Source organism: Azolla caroliniana, unplaced genomic scaffold, assembly GCF_043228905.1.
Source record: "Azolla caroliniana isolate FFs.n. ecotype wild unplaced genomic scaffold, voAzoCaro1.0.p SCAF_2, whole genome shotgun sequence".
NCBI lineage: Eukaryota > Viridiplantae > Streptophyta > Polypodiopsida > Salviniales > Salviniaceae > Azolla > Azolla caroliniana.
This window is the reverse complement of record NW_028230437.1, coordinates 26,069,521-26,078,618: the sequence shown is the minus strand read 5'-3', so window position 1 is coordinate 26,078,618 and position 9,098 is coordinate 26,069,521. Positions and strand designations below refer to the sequence as shown.

The window sequence follows — 9,098 nt, the reverse complement described above, 5'->3', positions numbered from 1 at the left end:
ATGTATTTATTTATTTTCTTTAAATTGAATAAATCACAATGTTCTTGGTGTAGATATGGTGGATTTCTATTTCCTTTCGACGCCCATTGATTATTAGAGCAACTTTACATTGAAACAATTATGACAAAAGCCAAGTGTTTGCATTAGATGGACCAAACGGGGAAGATATATGTTCACATGGATATGTCCTATGTGAAATAGTTGCAAGTTTTGTTTGTTTCAAATACTGTAACATGCACCTCATATATGTCAAAAGGAAATTAGTGTTGCAATTCTTACAGAACACAAAAAATATATGATGTCCATATGTACCATGAATAATAGCAAAAGTACAAATAATTTGCAACCCATTGATTCTCCATTAACACTTATAGGGTTATGTTCAATGGAGTGTGTTTTTCCATGGGAGAGAAGGGAGGAAAGGGAAAGAACTAAAATGAGTATCTAGACATACATAGTTGTAAGAAGAATGACGTACAACGTGAACGTTAACAACTATTAGGAGCAAAACCAAAGCGAGCGGAGGCAACGTCAAAGACAATGCGAAATCCTTGTTGTTGGATGTTACCAATGATGGAGAGTTGGCCTGAGGTGGAGGCGAAGGCAAAGCAATAGGTACCTTTGGTGTTGACAGGGACTAGATAATTAGTGGGGGGAAGGTCCATGAAGGCACCACCTTCAAAATGGAGGGAAAGTGTGGGTAAAGTGACTCTTGTTCGACCAGATAGGTCAAAGCACGTGTCAAAGAGTGAGAAACCGCCTACAAAAGGAAGTGTGTGGGTGGCAGCACGAAATGCAGAGCGAAGGGGCCCATATGCAACCTCAACCAAACGTGTCACCGAGGTTCCAGAGTCGACAATCACACCCCCATCCCCATTTACACTATCCATTTGAAATGCCGTGGCAGGGATGGTGTGGAGCAACATCCCACCCACACTTATCCCACTAAGGCCCACATAGTAAAATGTGTCCAAATTCGGGTTTCTAAGCAACGATGTGAACTTGTTGACTCCGCTAGGCAATCCCCCAAATGTGAGAGTGGATAACCCTTCCTTATCTCTATCCATCAAGCAATACGAGAAAATCTTTTTATACACTCTACCTACTTGAGATATAAATGACAAGCCTCCACCTCCAAGTCCGAATAGCCCAGAGGCACCCGCAAATAAGCCCTCATTATCATGCCCACACCCAATGGCGACATTCCTAATGGTGGCCTCTTTGAAGCTCAAAGCTTCCGAGGAAAACTCACCTTGTGTGAAGGAACCATCTCCATATGCCACTTGATAGAGGCAAAGATTGGTCTTGGCTTCGCATCCGTGGAGCTCCAGGAGGGCACACGTCGGGGAAGTGCATGGGAGTTTCCGGAACGTTCTAGAAGTCGAAGGGTTAAAGATGGGTCCTCTTTGAGTGTAGCAATCAATGCAAGGCTCGCATTGGATCCATATGATGTCACTACCGGTGTCCACGACCATGAATGCTTGCTTAGGGGGGGTTCCCACGCCAAGTCTCGTGAAATACTCTCCACTGCCATCGTTGAGCCCAGACATAAGTGGACCATCGAATGAGCGATGTGCACTCCCTCTTGGAATGGGCTTTTGGTCTTCATAAGAGGGTGTTCCTATGGCATGTGCCTTGATGGTCTCTTCATACCCCATGGTCTCTGCATAAGGGAGTGTTCCTACAGGAGGGATTTGAGGAGGGTGATCTCCTCCTATGGTCTCTCTATAAGGCATTGTCCCTATGGTCTCTGCTTCATAAGGGTGTGTTCCTATGGTCTCTGCTTCATGAGGGTGTGCCCCTTTGGTCTCTCTCCTCGTTGCTCTCCTCACCCTTCCATTTATCTGCTTCACCCTGTTTTCATCTCTCTGTAGCCTATCTACAAACACTTCTTCTGGCTTCTTCTCCTGTTTATGATCATTGCTCTGTTTCTTCAATGGAGATAGAGGGGAATCTCTATGCATAAGCTTCAATACAAGGACCTCTTGTTTATCATCTGCTTTGCTCTCTGCCCACTCTACCATATCTTCTGAGGGGAGCAATTCTTCTTCTTCTTCTTCTGGAAAAGGGGAAACTAGAAGCTCTGTTTCATCTGCTATAGCTATGGCATTCTGCACCATCATCATTGGTGTAAGAAGAAAGGAACAGAGCATGGTAAGGTGAAGAAGAAGAAGAACAAGGTTCATCTTCATGTCCATCTTCGTAAATTCCTATGGATAGATACATATACTCCTCTACAATGAATATCTAGCAATGGTTATATTGTATAAATCTATCTATATATACATATTAGAGAGACAGTATGTATACTTCTATTATATATATATATATGTATATATTAGAGAGAGAGAGAGAGAGAGATGCCTTTTTACATAAGATAAAATGAACCATCATATTTGGCTTTATGCTTTGGGCCTTATTTGCACTCCTAAGTGAGCTTTCCACACTGGCATTCACTAACATGCTTTCGCATGACACCCTTCACATCGACAGTAACACACATTGAACTGGCAACTCCCCACCATTACACCGTTTCGGGGGCTCATCCTGCTTGTTAGTTCCTACCTTCATAATGCAAATTTGGACAGAGGACCAACTCGATTGAACCCATTGTTCACACGACACACTAGCTCATAAGGACATCTATCAACAGCAATGCCAATGTGGGCCCAATCAACCCTCAACACGAGCGTTTGTCCATGAATTAATGGAGAAGATCCAACGCAATCAATTTGTAAAATCCATGTTCGCATACCGCATGGTTAGATGTCATAATCACCTCTAAGCCAAGAAGCTGACACATACTCATTAGCAAGGTAATGCTCAAGTAGTATATGAAGGGTCACACTAAGAGATTGGAGGTCCAATGTGGAAACAAGCCTTTTATTTGGGGCAAATTATGCCCTTCTATAACTAGGATGTGTAATCCCTCGTTTTCACCATTGCATTCTTGGATTCTTGCCATTAACATGCTTCCTCATACGATTGGAGGTGTGGAACAATTGTGCCGTACATTTTTACCATTTATTTCTATGCTCAATGTTAGACCAACAAAAATTGTTATTGTGCCATGTCTTTTTTGCTTGATGGGCAACTCTCTTACGTAATCATCTTATCACATCATCGAGGAAATTTAAAGAAATCATTGTAGATTAGGCATGCATCAAACATGTACCTCCCCTTGTCATAACGCACATCATTACGATGTGCATTTCCATGGCTTGACCTATGTAATACAAAAACAGTCCTTGCCGTCAACATTGGGTGTTGTTTTCAATTTTGACTAGTACAATCATCAACTGTAAATTAGGGCATCATTTATGAACAACAATGAATATGACATTTTCAAAGTAATAAAAATATATCTTCTCTAGTACACATTTGGAGCAAGAATGTTTAAGGACAATAAGTAATGATGGCGACAGTCAATCCCAATGACATTGCACAATTCCATTTCTTCGTAGTTACGTGTTTTGCTTCACAGAAGTTAGATTGAAGGATCATGTTATTATGATCTTTATTGGAAATGTTGTCAAGTTGATGATCGTATTAGTTGAGGCACATAGTTGCATGTTCACATCCTCGTAATTTAATACATGAATGAATGACATGTGAGCAAATAGTGGTGGAATTTTGTAGTATTTCAATGAACAATTGAATTTGAGGGTGTCACAATGATGAGAATAAATGATATTTGGTTAAACTTCAACATCCGGGTGTTCAAATGTCGTGAAGTCTAATTGGCCACTTCTTGTTTTATATGTATGATAGGTAGCCTTCAAAGAAATATCATTAAAAGTGGTGTTGTATTTTTGTAGCCTTCCCATTGCATTAAAGTGTATCTAGCATTACTTATGGAGTGGGTCTAGCAAAGATGCTTGCTTTGCAAATAAGAAAGCTTATCACTTATTTATTGATAAAGCAAGGCACTGTGTAAAAGACAACTACCAAAGTTCAATGGCAACATCGAGTTTGGGATCATCTTCAAGAAACTTAGATTAAGCAATAGTGGAATCTTGGCAACAACCTTAAAGGCATACAACATTAAGAAAGAACTTTTGGCTTATCCATTAATGGATGACACACTTAAACTTCAGGTTTGGGGGGAAATACATATAATTTGTGTTTCATTATTAACTCAATTTCAATAAACTCCAAAGTCATAGTTTGACATAATGAATGAGCTAATACACAATGCTACATTGATGGACTTGGGTTCTATTTGCAATTCTAAGCACAAGCATGTGATGTGAAAGGGAGAACAAGTCTTCAATGATAAATCTTATTTACACGAAAACTTAACTCAATATTAATTTTACTAAAGCATTACAATATCTCGTACAAACACAATATATAATATATGGCAAAGAACCGTTTTCTAGAGTAAACTTTATTGGTGATCAACACACTTTATATTACAAATGTTGTGAGACCAAAACCTCTAGCTTTATTTGTCTCATATTGGTCATCATTTGTCTCTTAGATCCTCAATCACATTCTAATTTGTCTCTCTCTAATAACATTTTTTTTTTCCCAAAAAAAAACTCCTTCCATTAGTTATAGAATTTATATAGATGAGAGTGTTATATACAAATCCCTATAGGAACACGACACTTCTATCTTATGTGGATGCCCATTGACTCAAGAAAGGGAGAGGTAGACCATTGTTGGATGAAGGTTGGTCATTGTCTTTCAACTCCATCGAATCCGCTCGTGAGGCCGTCGCATTGGCTCTTTAGAGTGGCTACAACTACACTCCATATGTCTTGCATTAACATTGTTGGATGCACAGTTTGATTGGAGAAGACCCATCTACATATATATTGAAAAAACATATCAATATGCAAATCTTTTGTTGACCCTACAACCACCATGAGGATCTTTATGGCATGACTCGAGAGTAAAGCCTCTTAGGTGTTGACGACCACATTACATAAAGGTAGGTTGTCTAGGTTCAAGGTGCCTACATACCTTCATTGCATTTTGTGCCACAAACTTTTATCTCCTTGTTAGTTCTTCTTTCCCATACCATCATGTAGCACAAAACAAGGAGATTACTTATGATGTAAAGAGGGAACAATTTACAATACATAATGTAGGCAAGAGCCACCCTCTTTAAGAAATTACAAAGAGATAAAGTGAGAGAGTTTGGGAGATCATTAATACGTACTATGCATGCCTTTAGTCGTGAGTGAACTAAAATCACATCAAGTTAGACTACTAGTAAAAAACTACTTGAGCAAATACTTGTACTAGGTAAATTTTCTAGACAATGTTTTCATCATTTAGCTAAATTTCTAGCTTGTCAATGAAATTATTACAATTAAACTTTAAGTTAAATACAATGCATCATCCAACTAAATGGTGGTACAAAACAAGGCCCATGTGTGCATCAATCTTGCTCATAATTTTGAATTGGAAACAATTTTACGGCTATAATCAAATATGCCCATACTGATGCTATAATTAAACACACGGTACCATAGTTCCAAATTTTTGTTCATAATGCACAAAGCATACATCGTGTATGCGTGTCTTTTCCTCAATTTCAACTCTTGTCTATTGGTTCACATGTATGAAAGCATTTAGTGAAACAAATTTACTTCCTTTTGTAACCATTGGATCCAATGTCACCCCCCTCTTGCAATTGTGAATAGGAAGAGAAATATATAACGTAAGAGCATTTTAGGGAAAATATCACAAGAGAATCAAATTGAGGGTTGTTTCATGATGTGATATATCACATGTGAGGGATAATCATTCAAGGTTAACTTAGATTCATGATGTTGGCAGTGTCTCTTACCTCCACTTTCTTCACATTCACATAAACACACACATATTATAAAGTTATTACTCTGGAGGTCAAGTCACAAGTTTGCCATCCAATTTTCATTTTCGCATAATCCCACACGTAAATGACTTATCGTATCAATTTGCTAAATAATTAACTTCATAGTGCATTCTAATGGCTTGGTTTGGTTTATAGTGATAACATTGAAAAACCCTCTTCATTGATATAATATTAATACCTAAGGAATTGCTTAGAAATAAGATTTATTTCTTATTTTATTTTATTTTTTCCAAAGAAGAATATACTCCATTAGTTAAAATGACATACAATACACAACTTTAGACATTACCTACTTCCATATGGGCTACATCACTTATTTATCTTACACTAAATAGCCCACATGTTTGTTCTCCATGTTTGTCGTGTCATTCACACCATCTATCATCTAATGGGAGGGGGGAACAACCATCTTGGAACTACGTACTGCCATCGTATATCCACTCCAATTTCTACAACCATTGGCCTAATACAACATCGTTTTCTGAAATTCAGCCTCATTAAATCTGAAGATTTATTTCTTATTGTGCAAACTATGTTGGAAATTCAGACAAAGAAGCGATCTACCAATGTTCTACGGATCTTGTTCTATTATGTATAGGTGACAAACATGCTTACCCTTTGTATTTATCTTTCCTACGGTATGTACGTAAACTAAGTCTATTTCCAAATACAAGGCAAGAAGCGATGCATATATTTGTTGTTAAAAGACACTTCCGTTTTCTTTAATAAATATTGAATGGACATTTAATACACATTTGCAAATGCTCATTGTGGGTTAAGATAATGGAATTTCCACAAAGGTATTAAGATTTAAAGCAAATCTTTCACCCACCTAGTGGTAGTATCCATTCGCTGCCACCTTTACAAGCACAAGTATTTTGTTGTATCACTTGTCTATTTTTAATTTAGGACCTTTTTTGTATGATAATGCTTCTTGACCAATCCCATTTGATTGGTTAATTAATATAATCACTTACTTACATTTTGTTTTGAACCATGACACGTTGTTTTGGGGATTGTAATTAATTATACAAGCAAATATTGAATGCATATCCACATTCATGCCAATGTTTATACATGTATACATTTCTATGTGTATGTGGGTTATAGAGTGGCATACATTGGGCCCTAACGGGAGGGGGAAGATTGATCAATGTCCCATACACGACTCACATTACCATTGAAGGCATGACACTACATAAATCCATGACCAATGTATGGCACTCTATAACCCATGTATGTCCTTTCCATAACCCATCAATAGTCCATCTTATTGGCAATGGACTTGTTTCAGTTTTAGTTTCTTGGCTTTGAAACTATTGAGAATCAAGCTCAACTTGGTCTAGTGTGTGAACTCACCTTGAGAGTGAATAGACACTCCAACGGTCAAGAGTCACCATTATGTCACCACTTTGTATTCTACCATTTAGTATGAGTCATAGAATCATATTCTATGACACATAACTTATGAGCTTTCACATTCCCCATGCTCCATGAGTCTTGTAGTTAATGAAGAGAGAGGGTGACTATATAAAGCACCCTCCTCCCACCTTGTAAAATGTTGAGTCTTTCTCCTTTGTTAATATACTTTTACCTTGTGTATTCTCTGTGTCTTACTCCTTGTCTCTCTCACTATCTCTCTCTCTCTCTCTCTCATACACACACACAGTTCATATCTATTCCGCTGCACAGAATCCATCTCTTGATTCTTTACATGGTATCAGAGCGGCTTGCTAGCTCGATCTAGCCCATCTGCGTGCGTTGTGTCCTACGTCAACGACCAAGAACCGACCCATCGCTATCGTAGCGTCACTACATAGCTCGCATTCGAAGAGAGAAGAAGAAGAAGAAGAAGAAGAAGAATCGACATAATGAATACTCAAATGGGGAGCACTTTCCCTACCGAGAAATTGGATCGAAATAACTTCGCATCTTGGGAGTACAAGATGCACCAATACCTTGTCGGACAAGGCTATTGGAGCTACATCAAAGGAGCGCATGAAGACCGACCCGTCGAAACGGCTCCCGAATACACGACATGGGAGCAAGCCGCAAGCCGCGTGATGTATTGCTTGGCAACATGTGTTCATGATCACATGCTCGGCTACATTCGCGAAGCCAAGACGCCGAAGGAGGCATGGGAAAATCTACGAAAGATTTTTGCGCCGAACACAACCGCAAGAAGGCTTCAACTCCACCAAGAGTTGAACAACATTCAACAAAGGGACATGTCCATCACGACATACACCTTGAAGATCAAGGAGCTCTGTGATTCGTTCGGCTCGATAAGCGTAAATATCAATGATGATGAGATGGTGCAAGTATGCCTCGACGGCCTCGCACCACGGTTTTAACAAGGGAGAAATCTCCCTCCTTCTTCGAGCTCCAATCAATGCTATTGGTCGAAGAAAACCACGTGCGTACAAGGAGCAATGAGTCGGAAGGCCACATGCTCTACACACACTCGAACAGAGGAAGAGGATGCAGACGAGCGAGAGGCCGATTTGGCCAAGGACAAGGCGGACGAGGTCCGACCTACGACAACAACTCCCAATTTCGGCCGTAAAACGGAAGCCAACGAGGAACCTTCGCAAGAAGGGGGAGTTTCCACTTCGGCCGAGCCGTCAAAACGCAACCAAATGCGGATATTGCAGAAAGCTCGGCCACCACGAAGAAGAGTGCCGAAAGAAGATGCGCGAATCGGCTTCCACAAGCCGACAACTCACGAACTACGCGCACAATTCTGACTACGAAGAGTATAGCGGAATGTACGGGCACAACTCCGACTACAAAGATCGTGGCGGAATGTATGCACATAACTCCGACTGTGGCGGAATGTTCATGATGAAACATAGAGCAAACTCTATGTCGGCCTCTACCTCAACTAGTACCCTCAATTCAGAGGACATATGGTTTTTTGACTCCGGAGCCTCAAACCATATGACATCTCATAAAGAATGGGTTCTCGAACTTCGAGAGCCGAAGCGACCGGGTTATGTCGAAACCGAAGATGACACTACGCACCCGATTCGGCATATTGGCAATGTTCTGTTCGGCGAAAGAGGTAAGCAAACATACATTAAGAATGTCTTGCATGTTCCCACCATCACAAAGAATTTGGTCTTGGTCGACCAAATGGTTGAGCAAGGGATTCAAATACGATTCGACCAAGAAGGGCGCTTCATCGAAAAAGAGGGCCGAATCATTGTGCGTGGAAGAAGAGACGGCCGGATGTTCATTCTCGATT

The 9,098-nt window shown here is 39.9% G+C and overlaps 1 pseudogene; it reads right to left on the bottom strand.

Moving 5' to 3' along the window:
* Nucleotides 1–281: 281 nt before the first annotated feature.
* On the bottom strand, nucleotides 282–2,282 carry LOC147867867 (aspartyl protease family protein 2 pseudogene; annotated as a pseudogene).
* Nucleotides 2,283–9,098: the final 6,816 nt, after the last annotated feature.